Below are 22,418 nucleotides of genomic sequence, written 5' to 3'. Positions count from 1 at the left end.
GTGACATTTCCAGTTTGGGGGTTTGTTAGAATAGCTAGCTCTGCCCTATCTAATAGAGTCAGTATACTGTGAACATAGCAGAAACCTTAAATGAAATCTTGTCCTCACTGGTTCTTTTTCTATGTCTATAATCTAAGAGAAGATTTAATTTTAAATATGAGTATATTCAGAGCAAAACTGATTAAAGGGTATTAAATAAGTCCTTCATAGAAACAGTTAAAGTAACAGTGTTGACTTCACCTAGGGAAGAAAAAGCTCAAAGGAGTCTAGTTAAACTGTCAATTAATATATGAAGGTTCTAAAAATTTTGTATGGAAGATAGTGAGAAACTATTTTTCTAGTTCACTGAACATAAAACAAATACAGAAGGTCCTGTGTCATGGCTGAAAAGTAAAAGTATATCTAAGAAAATGGGGAAGACCAAGGTCAGGTGTGGTGGTTGATGCCTGCCTGTAATTCCAGCACTTTGAGAGGTTGAGACAGGTGCATCACTTGAGATCAGGAGTTTGAGATCAGCATAGCCAATATAGTGAAAGCCCATCTCTACTAAAAATACAAAAATTAGCTGGGTGTGGTGGCAGGCACCTGCAGTCCCAGCTCCTAGGGAGGCTGAGGCAGGAGAATCACTGGAACCCAGGAGGCAGAGATTGCAGTGAGTTGAGATGGTGCCACTGCACTCCAGCTTGAGGGGAGGTAAGGGGAAAGGAGGGAGGGAGGGAGGGAGGGAGGGAGAGAGAGAGAAAGAGAGAGAGAAGAAAGAGAGACAGAAAGAAAGAAAGGAAAAGAAAAAAGAAGGGAAGGAAGGAGAAAAGAAGGAAAGAAGGAAAAAGAAAGAGAGAAAAGGGAGGGAGGGAGGAAGGAAGGAGAAATGAAGAAGGAAGAAAGGAAGGGAGGAAGGGAGAGAGAAGGAGGGAAGGAGGGAGAGAGAAGGAGGGAAGGAAGGAGGGAATAGGGAAGATTGAAAATAGAGTTTTTGAGAGAATCTGATTCTACAGATTTAGGAAGGACCTGGAAATTGACTTTTCCAATAGGCAGCCTCAGGGGTCTCTGATGCATGTGGTCCCAGGCCACACAATAGTCAACATGGTGAAATAATGTCTCTGAGATAATGATGGTTAAACAATGAAATATGCAGCTTTGTGAGGTTGTTAAATTCCCTTTCTCAAAGTAACATCAGAAATGTTTCTCATCCACAGGCTGGAAAACACAGTCAACAAACACAAAACAGCACTTGGAATATAGATAAGTAACTCATGATTCCAATCCTCAAGCAGCTCAGAGTCTTGGGAGAGTGACTGTGAGTGTGTGTGTGTGTATGCGTGCACGTGTGTGTACAGAAGGTGGTGATGAGAAGGAGGAAACAAAGATGACCCCTGGTTCTGAATACAGAAAATAAGGTTTCACTCATGGGTGAGCAGATGTACTGTGGTGTGGCCCTGGGAATTCCAGTCTCCCCTAGGCATCCTAGACCTGGAACAGCCTCCAGATGATGTTGCCACCTACTGAGATGTAGAATGAAACAAACGAAGTTGAGGCACACAACCCTATTTGGGAAGCAAAAGCAGTTCATGTTTATATATTTTACAAATCAGACTTCTATAGAAAGTGTGAAGAAAGATTCTAAGGCAAATAAAAAATGTTCTGAAGTCTACAACTACATGAAGATTCATTATTTAATTGGTATTGAGGTTCAATCTGGGATGATGAAAAATTCTCTAAGATGGATATGGTAATGGTCACACAACGACGTGAATGTACCTAATGCTACTGACCTGTACACTTAAGAATTGTCAAAATCTCAAATTTTGTGCTATGTATATTTTACCATAATAAAAAAGGAAAACACGGCTATAAACTTCCTTCCAACTCTGTAGGTTAATAGATAGGATGTCTGTAGGAAAACAATTCAACTTATGCCCTAAACTCCTCCATTAATACTTTCTGTGTCCTTGAGAAGTTAGGAAAGCACTCATTTATTCAACAAATATTTAGTGACCAACTGCTATGGCTCAGGCACTGTTCTGGGCACTAAGGATTCAGTAATGAACAGAATAGAAAAAATCCCTGCGCTCATAGAGCATTTATTTATCACCTCATTATACTAAACATTTATTAACCACCTGTCATTTGCCAAGTTCTATGCTGAGCACCAGAAACACAAAGTTGAAAAAGAAGTGAGAGCCTTAGAAAACCAGACTCTTCTTGGCCTCATGAAGCTTATGGTCAATGGCAGAAGATAGATATTGAATGAATAATCACGGAAATGGATCTAAAAATACTAATTTTGAAAAGTTGTTAAGGCAGGGGTGTGTGATGCTCCCAGAATGGGTGGTGACGGAAACTGGCTTTGTCAAGGTCAGACTTTTCTAAGGAAATGATGACCGAGCTGAGGTTGGGGAAGGAATGATGCGTGATAGTTTTGATGCCAATGTACAATTTAATTGGGCACAAAAAGAGAAGGGGCAAACCAGGGGATAAGGAGACAGGTCTCATGAGGCTGGCAAAGCAGGGAGAGGCCTGGCCACTCGGAGCCCGATAGTTCTTTCAGCCTTTATCCTGAGGGCAATGGGAAGCCAGTGATGTATTTTAAGAAGGCTGAGGGTAGAAGAGGAATGATTTGATCAGAAATAATACTTATTTTACTGCTCTAACAATTTAAAAACTACCAACTGAAAATGAAGGAAAGAACTACAAGTATATTCCTACACAGTTATACAAAAACACTTTTTAATAGTGTTTAATATACCAAAGATTAATAAGGTAAAAAATTATTAACAGCACCCCAATTTTTAATTACTTGGTGTTAATCAAACATAGTCTCTTGGGCCAGGGATAGTGACTCATGCCTGTAATCTGAGCACTATGGGAGGCTAAGGCAGGAGGATGGCTTGAGCCCAGGAGTTCAAGACCAGCCTGGGCAATACAGGAAAACCCTGTCTCTATGAAAAATAAAAATAAAAATAAATCATCTGGGCATGGTGGCATGCACCTCTGGTCCCACTTAGTTGAGAGGCTGAGGCACGGACTACATGAGCCTAGGAGAAGGTCGAGCAGCAGTGAGCTACTGTACTGTAGCCTGGGGGACAGAGCTAGACTCTGTCTCAAAAAAAAGGTCTCTTAAGGTCCTATGATATAATCTACTAATGAATCTGAATTTGATTTTTCAAGCCTAGTAAATTAAGTTGCCCACACCTGATTAATACTGTTTAAAAGTGAATATTTTAGGCTGGGCATGGTGGCTCACACCTGTAATCCCAGCACTTTGGGAGGCCAAGCAGGGTGGATCACCTGAGGTCAGGAGTCTGAGACCAGCCTGGACAACATGGTGAAACCCTGTCTCTACTGAAAACACAAAAATTAGCCAGGGGTGCTGGCAGGTACCTATAATCACAGCTACTTGGGAGTCTGAGGCACAAGAATCACTTGAACTAGGAGGTGGAGGTGGCAGTGAGCCAAAATCACATCACTGCACTACAGCCTGGGTGACAAAGCTAAACTCTGTCTCAAAAAAAAAGGAAAAAAGGGAGTATTTTAAAAACAAAACTGGGAAACTATTTAATTAAATAAATTATATTAAACTTCATAAAATATGATTACTTAGGCATGTCTCATTGACACATAAAATGGCAAGAGAAACTTAACTAACTGTACAAATTTAATTAATATCTAAGAACTTGAACAAAGAATCAAACACTGTACAACATTTCTTCCCTTAAAATATGATGATCAATGTAATATATATACTGTTGAGTGGGGCAAATAATTCAGACCAGCATAATACTGTGTGCTAAGAGAAAATATATAAGGCAGTAAGAAAAATTCTATGCTTTGCATACAATCAGGTTGCTCACTATGTTAATTTACAAAGATGTAAATACTTGATAAGTACATGACAGACATTTCTGTGCATTTCAGATTCTGGATAAAAACACGGACAGGAAACATCAAACTTTCACTTGCACAGTAAACTAATGTGACCCCTAAACAACACAGTACAGCTCTAGACTATCATTCAAATTCAGAAAAGTTGTATAGGTTTGGCTCATATAATTTACATAATTCATCTTTTAACCAAATTGTCATTTATACAATTAAAATCTGTCAACTCATTTTTCTGCTTGCACTACATTAAGAATGCAATGTGTTTAGCCAGAGAAATGTCCCCTAGGATGCTTTAGCCACGTTTTATTATAACCTACTGTGTTATAACCTACTAGTTTGTTTCTGTTGCTATAAAGGAATACCTGAGACTGGATAATTTATGAAGAAAAGAAGTTTATTCTTGGCTCATGGTTCTATAGGCTGTACAGGAAGCTTACAATTATGGCACAAGAAGAGGAACCAGTGTGTCACCTGGCGAGATAGTGAGTGAGAGAGGGTAGGGTAGGTCTCAGATGCTTTGAAACAATCAGATCTCACAGTAATTCATTATCACAAAGAAGGCACCAAGACATTTATGACAGATCCACCCCCATGAGCCAAACATCTCCCACTAGGACCTACCTCCAACCCTGGGGATCACATTTCAACATGAGATTTAGGGGGAGCAAAACATACAAGCCATATCACCTACAAAAGTCTCCTTATTTTTATAGTCCTAGGAACTAAGACCTACTTGCAAAGAGGCCTCTACAACCATCAGTTTTTGAGACAGAGGTTCACAAAGATCTTAACTTTACATTTTAATCTGGTTCGATTTAAGACCTAGTAATTTTATTGCTGTATCCATTTACACTTTGGTCTGACCAATTTTAATGTAACTGCATGCAAAATCTTTTAAAAATTTCATGTGCAAAATTCTTCCGAACAAATTTTATATGCCCAATTAATTTGGCCATTGGTATAAAAACTGTAGCTCATATCCTAGCAGGTGTTACAAATAATAAACCAGATGTAAAGACAGGCATAAAAATAGAGTAAATCAGATTCAGGAACAGTGAAGGAGAATAAATGCATTTCCTTAAAAGGAAGGAGAGAAAGAATTTTTTAAAAAAATTAAAATTATAATTTGGCTGTGCATCTTTTTTTGTTGCTGTTGGCAGTAAATAAATCTAATTATAAAGATGAAATGAGATGAGGTTTTGAGAAACTTCCAAACAGTTGGATAAAGACTAGACATTTCTTCTTTCTTTTTTTTTTTTTCAAAGCTGGCAAGTCATTTTTGGTTCAAAATTCTTTTTAGATGTTCTAGTTTTCTAGTCTTCCCTTGATACAGGCATGAACGAACTTACAAGTAGTCCCCTCACTTTTATATTTCCTCACAACTTCCTGAATATTTGACAAGTTCATTGAACTGAATCTGAGGTCTTTTCATAGTACTGTTCTGGAAAGAAAAAGGAATGAACCACAACAGAAACAAAATTAAGTGGGTTCCAAATACGACTGTGATGTGGCTTCTGTGATGTTTACCCCACGTTTCCTATTGGTTGGGACTTGGACCTCCTAACGAGGACTTTGTCTCTAGTTCTTAGTTGTCTGTGCACCCACTGATTTTCAGTTATAGTTACACTGATTTTTTGAACCAAATGGAACATTATGAGCACAAAAAAGGCAATGGAATTCTAAAAGATTTAAATTATGGTTTGGGAGGCTTCCCAATCACACCTAAGCCTGCCATTATAGATATCTCAAAAGTGTCAAATCTGAAGAGAGTGGCCTAACATTGATCAATATCACAATGGCTTTGGGAGTCTCCGATCACTCAATTCTCTAAATCAGTCTCCCATTTTAAGATCATGAAACACTGATCTTAAAGAGATCTGGAATATTATCAGTTGCAGATTGCTAACTATAGTTAAGTTCAAATATAAAGCTGTCCATTTAAAGAGGCCATCTTTAATGTAACATGGCCTGTATGATACAAGCCATTATTATAAATAAAGCAATCAAATTATGAATTAAATAGCTTACCAGATGACATTAAGCAAATTACTTCCTCTTTGTGTACAAAATGGGGTTAATAATCCTGACCTATCTCTCAAGGTCTCTGGGGACAATTCATTTAGGAATTGCCTAAGTGCTGTATAAATGTTACCGGTGTTATGAGAGCTTGGTTTTATTGTCATTGGAATTCAGAGGTTTTAGTCAGAGGTGAGTTAACAAAGCGAGGTCTATGCTAATACAAGTGCCCTCTGACCTTGGATCACTGAGCTTGAAAAATTGCACAGATCAGAATGTGAATGAAGTTTGCATTTTCAGAGACATTGTTTTTGTTAATGTATTTGCTATTCAATTCCTCTGCTTTGAAAATTGTTACTTTGGAAGCAAAACAACCAATTTTAATTCCACCAGTTTCCACTTTTTTTCATCATTTTCATTGCAATTCCCAGCATCATTTGCATTTAAGCATGAAATTGAAGGTATCCAAGGCCTATCCTTTTGAATCAACTATCCAGCACACCCAGGAAACATGCCTGTAAGTAATAAGCTGTGTGTACACCAAATCTCTTTCATTTTAAGAATTTTATTTTTATTGTGCAATGTCCAGGCTTTTATTACTCTTAGAGAAAGCAAGTTCTTTTTCCCACTTAAATTTGCACTAGCCGTTCCTTATTTGGCAAATAGTTTCTGAGTACCTATTATGCACCAGGCACTGTCCTATGTACCAGGCACTGTCCTAGGTGCTGGAGATAGTATTAAATAATACAGGCAGAAATCCCTGCACTCAATAGCTTATATTCTAGTGGGTGAAGATAAATAGTAATTAAAATAAGTATACAAATATTGTGTTTTAGGTTATAAAAAATCAAGTATGGTTAGAAAACAGAGTGCAACAATGGAGAGGGGCTGCAATTTTAAGTACAATGGTCAGGGAAGAAACCTTGTTGGACGGTGTAATTTGAGTAGAGACTTGAGTGCCGTGAGTGTGAGAGCCACTGGGAAAGCGCTTGCATGTAGGGTGAAAGTTCTGGGCAAATCCAAAGCCCGTAAGGTAGGAATCTCTTTGCCTGTCTTAGAATAGCAAGCAGGCCAGGTGACTGAGATGAGCAGCAAGCGGGAGAACAGTGGGAGATGAAGTCAGAGACGGAATGGGGCACCACATGATCCAGGGCAAGACCTCTGGCTTTCACTCAGTGAAATGGGAAGCCCTGGAGGAGTCCTGAGCAGGGGAGTGATGTGACCTGACTTCCGTTTTGAAGGGTGGAGTAGGCTGTGTTGAGAATAGGCTGAAGGGGAGGAAGATTGAGACAGGAAGGTCACATAAAAGGCTCTTACAACAGTCCAAAGCAGAGGTTAGTGGCATGATCCTGTGGGGTGCATGCATAAAATTTCATGCTTTCAATTATTAAACACACCCTTCCTCTCTATCTAGCTGTGGTTTCTCGAATTACTTCATTCCCTAAGGAAATTTTTTCCCTTTAAAGGCTTTCCTTCCCAATTCCTCCCTGTCAATAATAATGCTTGTCTTCACACTGGATAATTTTTAAATGTGTTTTATTATTAATATTATTATACTTTAAGCACTGGGGTACATGTGCAGAGAGTGCAGGTTTATCACACAGGTATACACGTGCCATGGTGGTTTGCCACATCCATCACCCTATCCATCATCTACTTTAGGTACCTCTCCTAATGCTTCCCCTCCCCTATTCCCCCACCCCCTGTTATCCCTCCTCTAGACTCCCACCCCCCTGCAACCACAGGCTCCAGTGTGTGATGTTCCCCTCCCTGGGTTACAATGGCTAATTTTTAAAGGGTTCAAACATGCCAAATTTGGGTGTAGTCAAATCAGCAAGTAATCTGGGCTTCAAAACCACAAATGACTTGACAGGATTCTCTTGAAGTTCTCAGTAAAGACACCTGCTTTTCTTCAACAGGCTCTGCATCACAGAATGGATGAGGGCAACGTGGAAGCCTCCCTGTCCAGTTGGGGGCTGGGTGGTGAGGAGGAACCCGATGAGGTTTAGAAGACTGGGATGAGCCCAACAGCTTCCACTTTCAATAATGTCTACAAAATCTGTTTGTATTTCGAGTTAATTAAGTCCCAATAGCTGTACACAAAACCATTTTGAAGCAAATTATCAACCTGCTTCCATATGCTCTGATTTCCACAGTAGCCAAAGAAATGCTCACTGACTTTTAATTCCTGTTTGTGCAATATTTGATACTGTACTTTTTTTTCAGCTTTAGCTATGTCCAGTGTAATTAGACACCATGTGCCAGGCAAACCTATGTACCTTGAGGCCCTGATTACTTAAAAACAATAGGAATGGACACTCCCTTCACCAAATAGAAAGGAGGTGGCTGCATTCAAGCATAATTCCATGTTCTCTAGAAAGGTGGTGGCAAGGGCTACTACTCAAAGGGAAGATTCTGGAAATGGCTCTTGTGGGAAAAGAAAGAAAACACATTAGTCTTTTCAACTAATCTAGAAAAAAAAAAAAAGTTTGGCAACTTCAGAACCAATGGAGGACAAAAAATGTGTAACCAGAAAGTTCCCGGATTACCACAGTGTCTTCTCTAGGTAGGTGGAAGTAATCTCACTCGTGATCTGGGTTTCCTTATTTGCAGAATAATTAAGAATAAGAACTTTCATTCTATAAATGAAGTGGCATATGATCCTTATTAAGGCATTACTACTCTGAATGAATTATCTCTCTTTCCTTCATCTTGGGCAACTCATTAAAAAAACCTACCTTTCGACATTTAAAAAAGATTTTTTTTTCTTCCTGGATCTTGGAGTTCCAATCTGTTGCTTCAATTATTCCCAGTATCTACATTGCTTGCCCCATCATCATCAGGGCTTTTATTTTATGTCATCCCTTTGGAGACTTCTTTGGCTGCCTTGTCAAAAAAGGTAACCTACATCAGATGCCCCACCTCCATTCTCTGCTTTATTTTTCTCCTTAACACTTAACCACTATCTAACCTACTGCATGTCTTATTGATTCATTTTTTTTTTAAATCTCATGTGCCAGAATGGAGGATTTATGAAAGCAGGGATTTTTGTCTGTTTTGTTCATGCTGTATCCCCTGTGCCTAGGAACAATACCTAACACAGAGCATTAGCAAATATTTGTTGAATTAGTGAATTAATTTCACAAAGTGATCAGATAATAGAGTTGACTTGAAATCATATATTTGAAAAAATCAGTTTTGGCCACTAGATGCATAGAACGTATCTGTGGCAAGATGTACAAAAGATGAATAAGAGCATTTACCCTGGGGAAAATAATTTGAGGGGGAGATATTTACATACAATTTTATAGTTTTATATACTAGTCAATCTTTAAATCTTTAGAATATTTTTATCATCACTCAGAATAATGTATCTGAGTGCTGAGTATGTGATTATTTTAAACTTTTTTTGTAATCTTCAATAGAAAAACTAATAAATGTTAATTTAAAAATCATCAAATGTATGTGTAAATCTACATTTACACATATTTTGTATTCAATAAGACATAAAAAGTTAATATAAAAAGATACATATAATACATATAATTCTATTTTTTGATTCAAAAAATCATATATAACAGGATGAACAGAACTGGTTTGAGAGGTACACTGCTATCAAAGACAACTGAAGTGAATAAGAATTTACCAGTTATAAAGACGTTTTGAATACTGAAGAAAGAACCAAGTAAGAGAGTATTCTTACAACCTTATTTATATCAGTGACATGGCAGTAAGTATTTCAACTGGGGCCAGGGTTCAAAAAGCATTTCAGTTTTCACTTGAACTTCAGGGTAAGGCTAAGTATTACACAATACAGTATCTCTAGTAAGATTTCCTGAGAAAAATGGAAAGAAACCATGAAAATCAGAGTATAATCAGGAAATTTAGAGAACTGAGTTGACAAAGCAGCAGAGTTAAACTAAAAAACATAGTCATTTGAAGAGCAAGAAAATTGAGAATGAAAAGAAGGAAGACATGACAAGTCAATGTAACTCAATAGCAGAAATAAATATTATTCTCAATACTGTGTGAATAAACATGAGACCTAGGCCATATATATTATAAAGGGAAGGTTTACAGATTTGATCCTTTATTTTCTGGACATGAAATATAGATATTAAGTTTGGGGAAAGTGCCCTAGATTTCTATTCATAATTCACAGTGGCCTGTGGTGATGATGCATAGCAAATTTCTCAAAAGAGACCAGGGACAAGGGAAAGCAGCCCTGAGGGATAGGAACCCTTTTTAAGGAAAGAGGCAATCATAAAACCCATGTATCATGCTGCCCTTATCCTGCACTCCTCTAAACAGCACTAGGTTATTTTGGTATCTTTCTCCCTTCTCCCTCACTCTCTTGATTATTCTACTTTCCAACCAAACAGTCTTTGATTTTATTTTTAATCTACCTAACACCAGCTGTTGCCAGAGCCTTCCTATTAAGAGGCTTAGTTCAAACAGTCTAATCTTTAAAGCAAACATCCAGCACATGGAGCCAACACAGCATTTTGGAAAGGGCACTGGTTCGAATGCCTGGGTGGGAATTCAGCTCTGCCTATTTCTAGCTGGGTAGCTTGAGGCACGCTGCTCATGCTAGTCTCTCTAAATATCACTTATCTCATCTTTAAAATGTGGCTAATAAGACCTGCTCTCTTTGCAGAGGATGGTTAAGATGATCGAACCGAATAGTGCAAACTATAAAGCACTATGTACAAACGTAAGTTATTTTTCTGGTGACTTTCATCAGATTTTGTTATTGTTCACGGAAAATCTGAACAGAAATAGAAAATCTTTCCCAGGAAAACAGCAGAGTGCCTTTAATGCACTTGTTTCATGTCCGCTGTAATAAAAGTCAGATAAAGAGTATTTTAAGGGGTGTTTCTAAAGATGCAAAACTTTCATTTCAAGATATTAGCTTGGTTGCATTAGGTATAACCACACCATGTTTCATTTTATGAGGTTCAAAGAACTGAGAAGCACGGAATATAATCTTACAGACGGTCTTTGAAGATATTTCAAGAGCTAAAGCTAACACATCCAATTATGATTTTTTTTAAAAAATGTGCTCTTAATCCACCTTTTCTCATCCTCTTGACTACTGAACTCTCTGGAACACAGGAGAATCAATAAAAAAAAAAAAAACTAAAGAAAACTCTCAAGATAGTGCAGAGGGAATGACGATAGGTTCTGCGTTTAATAAAAAAGGCACATGAGTAAAGTTTATGCTATACTTTGCACACAAAAAAGTGTTATAATATCCTTAAAAACATCAGGCACGCAGAAAACAAGGGAGAATATGGCCTAATTAGAAAATTGTCTTAAGGTAATATGAAAATGGTCTGTGAGACCATTAAAAGCAAATATCCACACAAAGAATGACAAAAGCATTAAAATTACACCTTAACACGGCTGTAGATGTACCCTAATGACAAACATACTAGCACTTAATTTTTCTTTACATAATGTTCACATTTTGCTACTAAAAATAGTCAAACCATGTCTGTCAGATGCCCTGCCAAAGCTCTTCTTTTAAGTGTTAAACAAGCTACGTGAAACAAACTCCACTAACCAATGGCACATGAAATAAAACCAAATCAATGAACAGAGAATATCAAGCTTCAGACAAGCTGTTATAGGTGGAATACGCCTATAACATTACAATTCAATTATAACAATACAATTCTAATTTGGGCTTCAGTTTTAAACAAATCATTAAAAGGATACCTGAGAGCAGGAACAAAAATCAACTGATCCCAGAACTGTCAAATATTACTTCCCATAAAGTACATAAACAAGCACAGATATTACCTTACAAATGAAGTTATCTTAGTGCTTTCCATTTCCTTCCAGTAGCAAAGGGAAATTTTCAACAAAGTGCCCATCCCAGCACATTTCTGCAGATAAAAGCACTGGCAATTGAACCCTGCTGTGGCTGGCCCATGTGCAGTAAAATGTTAAAGTCCTGCTCCTGACAGCCAATCCAAAGCTGCTCAGACCTCCCAGGCCTCCCAGGGTGATCAGCCTGGCTTTGTGGCAATACAATGGGGGTTAAACATTTCTTCGTATCCATTTAGAAGCAAGAAAAATCTGTTCGGTTGCTCAAAATGATTTAGCAAAATACACAATAGGTTATGATTTGGTAATCTTGCTTCAAGAAAGTAACTGCCATATTTTCACTTATGAAGGGAAAATTATAAGGGTGTTACATAGTTTCTTCTTTCTTTTTAAATCTTGTACTAACTCAAAATAACATTTTAGAATGCCTATCTGGGTTTCTATTCCTTTTGACAACACACAATAACTGCTGAGATTGGCTTCTTTATTTCAGCCTCAGAACCTACATCACATAGATGGTAGAACCTGCTGTTCAATGACTCACAACTGTCATTTCTGACTTTTCTTTCATGGTAGCCTAGAAACTCTATTTGATTCAGTTAATTTAAGATCTCAGTAAAAATAAATGTAACTGTTTTTCTTTGTTTCTTTCCCCCTACCTATTGATTTCTGAATTTCACTCCTCTCTTAGGCTTCTCTAGTACCCACTGTCATGAGTATTCACCCATCCAAGCTGTAAGAATTTTAAAATGTTGCTTATTATTTTTCTTCTAAGTCAGATGCTATTGGCACATAAGTACACAAATAAATAATGAGTAGTGAGCTGGTATTTTCATTAGAGTGCTAAATACAATAGGATTATATTTCATGATAAGACCTTTAAAAAGCAATAGAAGGTATATCTAAAACGTATTATGTCCAGTAGGACCTCATTGTTGGAGCTGCCACAAATCCTTAACCACTTATTTTACTTAAACTTCTAATGATTGCTTTTTAAGCTTTAAGGTTCTCTGGAAAAACTTCAAGAGAAACAGGTTTATAAGTCATTCACTAGCTATGATTCAAGTTTTGAAAGTGTCCATTTACTGTATTTTCAGTTAAACTTATTCACTTCCTAAGAGCAAACCTGAAAATCTGTTCTGCATTTACTACAGTGACTGTTGTGTGAACAATGGGTGAATATATTTCTTTGAAGCTCTTTTCAGTATTTCTTAAAGATCTGCTTAGAATAATGCCCTTCTTCACAAAAGCACAATCAACATGTAACCTAATCTCCTTCAAAGCATATTGTCAGAGAGATCAACAATGACTGTAATCACATGACCTCTGAAACCCAACCAAGTAGAGACATCAGAGAATCCCGACTGGCTCCTATCTCTGCACATCCATTTCTCTGCTTAATATCTCCCAAAGAGCTTCGACTTAGCTAATAAAAACTTGAAAAATAGAAATAATTTTCTGATTTATTTTCATTCTTTCAAAAGATAAACGAAGTAGAGAGGGAAGTCTTTCAACTTATTTCCTCTTGATTATATATCTACTGCTATGTATATGTGTTACTAGTGGTACCAGCTGATAGGAAACAGAAAATAATCAGCTGCCTAGTCACTGATACAACACATACTACTGATAACAGAAATCAGGCTAGACAGTATGATTTATAGTGTTACCCCTTTTGGTATTTTCCAATCATTTCTTTAAGTGCATTTATAATATTTAAATATGCATTTCCATTGGAAAGAAGAATTTGCCCATGTTTTCCTATTAATATGTTAACATAACCTTTTCTTTTCCTAGTTAGCTATTCCCACAGGTATAAAAAAGGCTCACACACCAATTGAAAGAAGGTTGCATTTTAAAGAACAGTGGAAGAACTACTTAAAGTGGTGCTTTAAACTGTGATTGTGCTCTGAACAGTAAGGGCTGAATGGAGGAGAGACGAGTCTTGATTATGCAGCTTGCCTGACCGAGCCTAATCAGAATTATTTCAGCACACTGCTTCACTACAGTCCCAGATCCATTAAACACGAAATGCTTCTGCAGGCCCCTGTCTCGCTATGGCTCCCACTGTGCCTGTTACTTTGCAGCAGTGGTTACTCACTGGGCTACTCAAGACAATTTTTGGTAAAGAGAGGTACTGGGTTTAAAAGGCTCCTCACAATCTATCACTGAATCTGTCATCTTATGACAAGAACGGATACTATTCTACCAAAACAGGACTCCTGGGACTGCCATGTAGAATGAGGTCCTTTGAACTAATTGACCTAACAATGATTACTCCTTCCACAAAACCAACTGTCTTCCAAAATGTCATTTGAGGTATTTCATTTTAACCTTATCAGGTTATTATCTTTTGTCATCCAGTTTAACACACTCTGAAAGAGGTAGTTCCACTTTAGGGGCCCATGGAGGTGACTCATGGCACCCAAATGTACACACTGCTTTCTGCTTCCCTCAATCTCTCAGATTGTCTAGACCTATCCATTACTGGAATGTAACTAATTTTCTACGTAATATAATTTAGTATCCATTTTAAGCACATGAAACATATTAGATGTACTTTTTCACAGAAATATTTTTTTTCATTTAAAGCTAAATATATATATATATATATATATAAATTTTGATTAAAGTAGATACAAGCTGGACATGGTAGCTCACACCTGTAATCCCAATACTTTGGGAGGGCAAGCCAGAAAGACTGCTTGAGCCCAGTGGTTCAAGACCAGCCTGGGCAACACACTGAGACCTTGTCTCTACATTAAAAAAAAAAATTAGCTGGATGTAATGGGGCACATCTGTAATAGTACCAGCTACTCGGGAGGCTACAGTAGGAGGGTCACTTGAGCCCAAAAGGTCAAGGCTGCAGTGAACTGTGCCTGGACCACTGCACTCCATCCTGGGCAACAGAGTGAGACTCCATCTCTAAATTAAAAAAAATAGATATAATCAGAAATGTTCAACTTTTAATAAAGTACTTTCTATGCCAATGTTATAGTTCTAAACATTGTAATGCATGTGTGGTATATTCACCCATGTGCCTCAGTTTCCTTACGTGTAAAATCAGGATAATAAAAATAAAACAGATACCATCTATGAATAAAAAGATGAGTAGATGATTCTTTCAGGATTTCATCCAGAATGAAAGAGTTCTACTCTGAGCTAGTTTACCTTCATGATATTTATTTTTGGCATTATTTAGCAGGCCGTTATAATTGTCCCAGTTCACATTCATTGCCAGTTTTTTCCTGCAATGTCTTTATACGTTCTCCTAGCACAGAAATGACTGATGCTTTTCTTTTGAAATTCTTCTACAGGAAGTAAAAAGAATGTCAGCTAGCTGGCTGAACATGAGATAAAGTTTTTGTTAAAGTAGCCCATAAGCTGGGGGTGGGGGGGAATGAATTCACCAAACATTTATTTCCTCTATCCTGAAATGCTATGTTACACCCAGAAGCTCACAGTCATCAAAGAATGTTTCTCAACATTGCAGATCTGCATAGTGGAGAGAAGTTAAGTGTCATGTCATTTGGTGAAAGTGCCACAGGAGTCATCTGTTTCTGTAAATACTGTACAGAGACCCAGGAACCCCACAGATAATTTGACGGCACAGCAGACTGACATCCTATTGCTTTTTCATAATTTACTGATAGGCAAAATGCCAAAATTCTAGAAAGGCATCATAATGCTGAGTTAAGGGGAAAGACTGAAAAAAATGTTTTTGATGCAAATTGGTACATTTTTCAATATTTCGAGAGCATAGTAGAGACTGAGTTACTCTCTGAATCTGGGCACTATCAAAACATCAAGATTGAAATTTGCTTTTTGTGTGTGTGTGTGAAGACAGTCATCTCACATTCATTAATTCTCAGCTCACTCCTTCTTGTTCTTTCAATCACCATCTCCTTACCACTCATGTCCCACCTTGTTTAGAGTATATACGGGTTTTCCAAACCACTGCTTTTACAGAAGAACTGTGGTTTTGTGATAACTAAGAATGATTCCTTAAAAAAAGAATACCTGTGAATGAAAGTAGTCAAAATGCTGGATGACTTTAAAAAAAAATGAAACAAACCAGAATTTCTCATGTACTATATATTTGCAACACTTTAAATAGAGCTTCTTTACAGCTACTAATATATGTATCATGACAATGTAGACATGGGATGTGTCAATATAACATAAATCTTATTCAAAACATATGTCTAATTGCAGCATTGCCTTTAAAGTCATCTTAGTGAGAATTACCTTAGTATACATGAAAATGTATCAAACAATTCAAAGAATAGAATAAATAATGTAATCATAACTGAAATTTGGAAGGATATACCAAGAGATAGAAATAAGAAGGGAGAAAAAGAAAGTTGTAAGAAATAGAAAACATATTAAGGATCAAATCTATGAAATTGCTGTTTTGGAGGTCAAAAAAAGTCAAATATTAGCAATTTCATATGATTCAACCTAACTACTTCCCTGGGACTGCCCAGCTCCAGTAACGTCCAATTACTTAAGAGAAATACAACCAGTGTTCCCAGAACAAATAAGTTCCATTTCTAACACCAGTTGTAAAACAAGACTTATTACCATTTTCTCTAAGTTTCTGTTGCTATAGCAATAATCTCCCAAACAGCCACACATTGCTGAAGTGTGCTCAAGTACTGAGGTAATTTTTCCTACCTCTTTCTTATCATATATTAAAACACACATACACGCACCCTTTCTGGAATCATTCTTTCCAGAATATATCTCTGTGTAAGAATATACTACATATAAGTTTATTTTTAAAATAACTTTACTGCTAACATCTAGCCCCATATTTGAATAATGCAGAAGCAATTCATTTGTAGAACTAAAATAGAAAAAGGCTTCATAATTCTATTTTAACAAAACTCACTAAAATCATCCTAGCTGGAAGATATCTTTTTAATCAGATATTTTCAAGTATTTTCTAAACTGTAAAGTTTACCACCTGTTCCTAGAAAAATAAAAAACAAATTATCTTTCATTATAGTTGTTAAATTGATGTTTTGGGGACACATTAAAAACCAGGCACTCTGATATATTTTTAATTGTCTGATCATTAGGTTAGAATCTTTCAAAAGATATGGAACCGTAACTCAATAAATTCAGAAACCCCTAAACACCTATTGTTCATACAATAGAAGGTTCAACAACCCAGGTTAAGAGTTCCTAAAAGATCAATGCAACTCTTTTAACTCACTTTACTCCTTCTGCTACAATTTATCCTATTCATCACTCATCTTTCTTTACCTTAGACAACACTATGGGAAATAATAACATTCCTCACAAACCCCCATCTTTATTTTATCAGGCTTCCCTTACAGTTCTTGTTTGAATGTATGTATCTGTGCGTGTGTGTGTGTTTGTGTGTGTGTGTGTGTGTTCGTGTGTGTCCTCATAATTTCAAAGAAGTTGCAATCTTAAATTTTTAATTTTTGAAGTCAACACTTCATATTTTTCATATTGCTAATAATATTCAGAATAATTTCAAGTTAACATACAACATGCCAGTGAAATGCTGTGCTACAATTTTTATCACAACATCAAGATTTTTTTTGAACACTTTCCTTAAAAAATAGAAGTAGAAACATGTTTATGGATGTGCCATTCCACATTTTTTAAATGGTGGCATTGTTATTTATAGCACAACCAGAAGTACATGTGATCACCTTTACACGCCGCAGAACTGGAAATTACCTTAAGATATTTCAAACAGTTCAACAGATATAAGACATGGTAACCTTCCCAAACACCAACTGCATCTATTACCCACGTGTTAGATTTTCATTGCCTACAGAATAAAATCCTTGGTCTATTATTCAAAATCCTTTACAATCCAGTTCCTACCTAATACTCTGAGTTTATCTTCCATGAGTCTTAGGCTGTTCCAGCTCAACAGGTCTATGGTACCCACCCTTAACATACCAGGCCCATTCCACCTGTTTTCTCTGTTTGCAGACACTGTTCTTGGAATGTGTTCCTCACTCCTCTCACTCTGTTCAGATCCCTCTTTTTCTTTAACACCAACATCAAGTTATTTGCCTCATGACGATTTAGCTGAGGGACATGGCAATCAGGGAGCTGCCCTTCTGTTCTGAGACCCTATCACCTAGTGCTTATTATTGTACATTTACCACATTGTTTATAGTTTAGCTTTTAAAAAATGCAATTCTCTCTTCTTCCCAACTTGAGCTATAAAGTATTTCTGTAACTGCAATGCCAAGTCTTGCACTTTGCACAAACTAGTTAACTATTAACTGTGAGGTCAACCAGTGAGTCTGTGATGTGATATACAGCTATACCTTCTTGCATATAATTTTTACACAAAATTACATACAATTTAAGGAAACATAGTCATTAAATTAACCTCCTCACATTCTGATGAGTGTGAATAATTAGTTCTTGGCTATATGACCTTCTCTCCACGTTACTACTTCTTCTTTTTTATGCATCCTGTCTTTCTTTTAATAGTCTTTCATTCATTCCAACATTTCTACCAATCCATCTGTCACAATTTATCTTTTCCCCCAGAAGTATTTTTTGTTTTTTTTATTTTTATTTATTTATTTATTTTTTGAGACGGAGTTTCGCTCTTGTTGCCCAGGCTGGAGTGCAATGGCGCGATCTCAGCTCACCGCAACCTCCGCCTCCTGGGTTCAGGCAATTCTCCTGCCTCAGCCTCCTGAGTAGCTGAGATCACAGGCACGTGCCACCATGCCCAGCTAATTTTTTGTATTTTTTAGTAGAGACGGGGTTTCACCATGTTGACCAGGATGGTCTCGATCTCTCGACCTCGTGATCCACCCGCCTCGGCCTCCCAAAGTGCTGGGATTACAGGCTTGAGCCACCGCGCCCGGCCTCCCCCAGAACTATTTTATCCCCCACTTATTATTATGTTTGTATTTCCTTCTTAGCTCATTTCTTCTATATATTCATACAGGGGGGAATGATGGTTAAGAGTTCTGGGGATCTGACCCTATAGTGGTTAGAAATCCTGGGTTCACATGCCAGCTCTGTCCCCTTACTAATTTGTGACCTTAGATGTTTTGCCTCTTCAAAACTAATTTTATCCATTGATAAACGGCCATAATACTAGTAATAAATCTCATAGAAATATATCTCAAAGAAATATATCTTCAAAACTAATTTTACCCATTTATAAATGGCCATAACAGTAGTAATATATCTCATAGTAATATATCTCAAAGAAAAAAGTGTTACTAGAATGCAAAGCATTATCTCATTTATTAGTAAATTCTTAATAATGTTAACTTTCAATAGTCACCTTATATCTCAATCTGCCTACTTTATAAATTCTTTATTTTAAAATTTTGTTACTTCCTCCAATCATCTTATTTTCATGCTATTTTTCATACAAATTCCCTCCACCTTACCTTTAGTTCCTTTATTATTAATTGAAAAATAAAATGCAAAACAAATTAATTAGTAAAGAAAAACAGTTATAAAATGATTAACAGAGTAGAAAAAATAAAACTGGAAGCAATTTTGCTTACATGTGTCTCCTTTATCTAAGGCTTTCCATTTGCCTTTCTCTTTCAAGTTCATTGCAACTGCATACTTTCTTCTTCACATGCAGTAGTGTACCACGTAAGACGTTTCAATCAATGATGGACCACATATACAATGGCAGTCCCATAAGATTATACTGCATTTTTACTGCACCTTTCCTATGAATGTTTAGATATGTTTGGATATACAAATATTTATCATTGTGTTACAGTTGCCTACAGTATTCAGTACAGTAATATGCTGTAGAGCAGGCATCCCCAAACTTTTTACACAGGGGGCCAGTTCACTGTCCCTCAGACCGTTGGAGGGCTGCCACATACTGTGCTCCTCTCACTGAACACCAATGAAAGAGGTGCCCCTTCCTGAAGTGCAGCGGGGGGTCGGATAAATGGCCCCAGGGGGCCCGTGGGCCCTAGTTTGGGGACGCCTGCTGTAGCGGTTTGTAGCCTAGGAGCAAAAGTCTTTACCATATAGCCTAGGTATAGAGTAGGCTATGCCATACAGGTTTATTTAAGCACACTCTATGATATTCACACAACTATAAAATTTTCTAATGACACATTTCTCAGAATGTATCCCTGTCTTTAAACAACACACACACACACACACACACACACACACACACACACACACGCTTTTCTTCATGCCTAAAAAGCTTAAACAGTTTCTTCACTCTTTTTATTTACAACCATACCCCCAAATATAGTGTACACTCTAGTGGGCATTTCTAAAGCCCACCACTGTCAAAACCATGCTTTTTTTTTTTTTTTTTTTTTTTTTTGGGAGACAAAGTTTTGCTCTTTTTACCCAGGCTGGAGTGCAATGGCGCGATCTCGGCTCACCGCAACCTCCGCCTCCTGGGTTCAAGCAATTCTCCTGCCTCAGCCTCCTGAGTAGCTGGGATTACAGGCACACACCACCATGCCCAGCTAATTTTTTGTATTTTTTTTTTTTTAGTAGAGACGGGATTTCACCTTGTTGACCAGGATGGTCTCGACCTCTCGACCTCATGATCCACCCGCCTCGGCCTCCCAAAGTGCTGGGATTACAGGCTTGAGCCACCGCGCCCGGCCAAAACCATGCTTTTTAAAGGAATAATGTATCCATAGAAGAAACAGAAAAACAAAGAGATGTTTGCCCATCTCTGGGAAAGAATAGGGGCGATGATCCTGCATAGAAAGAACAAGATGAGTAAAGGTGAGGAGGGCTGGAATCTGGCCTGCTCAGGAAAGACAGCTGCCCAATACTGGGCTTAGTTGTCCATCATCTGCCTGGGAGGTGACAAGTATGGCCAGACCACAGTCCTTCCTGTAACGAGAAACCCGACAAGGGGGCGTGGCGCATGCGACAGTATGTGCCTGTGAGTGACTCAGACACACCAAGGAGGGAACAGGCTACCAAACATCACCCTTCCCACTTGATTTATTCAGATTATTAACAAATAGAAATAAAACAGTATCCAGTAGTCAAGCAATAATAAAATGGTACACCCTGATATATCTAATATTTTATATAAGATCAGAAATGAGAACTAAAGAGGCAAATTAAACAGAAAATTTTGACCATTTTGCTTTTTATATTAGGACAGGATTATGTAATAAAAGGTAGCATTTATCAAACCCTTCTATCACTGTTTTAGACATATTTAATTAGACATATTAATTAACATCCATTAATTAACAATCTTTACAATAACACTATGACATATTTCCAAATACTATTGCCATTTTACAGAAGAGGACACTGAGGGTCAGAGAAGTAACTTGCCTCAAGCCACAGAGCAAGAAAATTATGGAGCTGGAATTTGTTAGTGTACCCTTAGTGTTAGAGTACTCTCTTCCAAACCACAGATATTGTCACATAAGAATTTGTATTAAATCTACATTGACCATGCCATGCAAGTCATAATCACAGGCTTACTAAAGCAATAAATGCTTCTGCCATTCACGTATTTTCCTTTACAGAACACATAAGAGATTCCCTGTATTTTTCCTCATAAAATAAAAAATAAATAGAAGATAAGAGAGTAGAAACTTCCCTTCCAATTCCTCACCTGGCTGGTTCACGTTCTATGAATCTGTTCTACCTGCTTCTTCTTTCTCCCTGCCCCACCATTTTTCACTGCAAACACAAGGGGCTGGCTGGCTGGCTGCCAAGTAAAGGGGAGTAATTTGGAGAATGCTTGGGAGATCTCAGATTCAACTATTTTGATCTCTCTTCTATTCCTTAGATGCAGAAAATGCCTTCCCACTAATCTCACACAGAAGTCCCCAAAGATATATGTCCTTAGAGCTAATTCTAGGGTACTGAAGTGAAAAATGTTTTTTATTGGCTTTCAGATATATTTTTCTTCCAGCTGAACCACAGAAATCTTACTGTTGCTGCAAACTGACTGCACACTGTCCTTCCATATCTCACATTATATTCCTGGGAGAGATTCTGGCTCACACATACGACCGATCCATGACTCAACGTCACTCTATCAACTATCTACTGTTTCCCTCTATTGCTTAATTATTTCCCCCCCATTTATATTTTTCACAGTCAGTAGAAAGCACTGCAGCTAATGAGGACTAATATGAAAAACAAAAGAATATTTCAATTACCTATCTTTACATCAAGACACTACTTCTGAAAATGCCTCTCTCCTAATTTGATTTGAAATGACCTTACACATAAATGCAATCTCGGAGACCCAACTTATTCTGTTCTTTATAAATTGTTAGTTGTCCATGACTCCTGCTTTATTCGAGTGACCTTTCTTCTAATTCAGGATTTTGCTGACCTTATTCTCCATAGTTAATTACTCATATTTAAGAGGTTGTCTAATACCATCCAACTCATTTACATAACTGAGGCAGGCAAATCCAGGACAGGACCTTAAGCTTCTTCGACCAGCCCAGAGCCCCTTCCCGGCTGTCTAATCCAATTTGATGCTTTTTGTGGTGGAGCTTCTGTTATTCGGTATGTTTGCATCCGTTTGTATGTACCCAGAAGAATGGATGCAGATGTTCACAAAAATAAAATTAAAATCACAGAAATTTTTTAAAAGAATGAAAACCAGAAAGATTACCTGATTATAAATTATCTGTAGGAATTAACAGCTAAACCTAGTTGCCTTTCAAACAACATTGTAT

General features: G+C 37.4%; 1 protein-coding gene across 36 annotated transcripts in view; it reads right to left on the bottom strand.

The window, feature by feature from the left end:
* Positions 1-22,418, bottom strand: part of NRCAM (neuronal cell adhesion molecule) — a 325,308-nt gene that overhangs the window by 173,794 nt on the left and 129,096 nt on the right. Inside the window, exon 1 of one of the 36 annotated variants that reach the window (XM_074379226.1) lies at positions 11,704-13,234. The exons of 32 other annotated variants lie outside the window; for them this stretch is intronic. The gene's annotated coding sequence lies outside the window, so the exon portion shown is untranslated. Of the gene's footprint in view, positions 1-11,703; positions 13,235-22,418 lie in introns of those variants that run through there. 3 more of the 36 variants (XM_074379237.1, XM_074379239.1, XM_074379236.1) reach the window with 3 other exon arrangements.

The sequence above is a fragment of the Saimiri boliviensis genome, chromosome 10 (genome assembly GCF_048565385.1).
Source record: "Saimiri boliviensis isolate mSaiBol1 chromosome 10, mSaiBol1.pri, whole genome shotgun sequence".
Classification (NCBI taxonomy): Eukaryota; Metazoa; Chordata; class Mammalia; order Primates; family Cebidae; genus Saimiri; species Saimiri boliviensis.
The sequence above is the reverse complement of the archived record's forward strand: the minus strand, read 5'-3'. Positions and strand labels throughout refer to the sequence as shown.